This window comes from Phaethon lepturus, unplaced genomic scaffold (genome assembly GCF_000687285.1).
Source record: "Phaethon lepturus isolate BGI_N335 unplaced genomic scaffold, ASM68728v1 scaffold46702, whole genome shotgun sequence".
NCBI lineage: Eukaryota > Metazoa > Chordata > Aves > Phaethontiformes > Phaethontidae > Phaethon > Phaethon lepturus.
Window position 1 is genome coordinate 16,573 of NW_010526414.1, and position 294 is coordinate 16,866.

A 294-nucleotide genomic window follows, 5' to 3' on the forward strand; every position below is an offset into this window, starting at 1 on the left:
AAGCCCCGCCAAGAACCGCCGTCAGCCTGAAACAACCATGGGACCGACCAGACATCTGACCTCAGCAACCAAAAAAAAAACCAACCCCAAAACGTCAGATCATACCAGCGCCTGAGCAGGGTGACGCTCTTGGAACAGCGTGATGCTCTTGGAGCGGGTAAGGAAAGATCTACTTCACACCGATGAAGCCAAGAGGCAGGTGCGAGTTACACGCGTGAAGAAAACCTGTTAAGCCCACGTCAGGCCTCTGGCGAGACGTAAAGGGGCCAAGGAAGGGCCTGAAGGCCAGCGCAC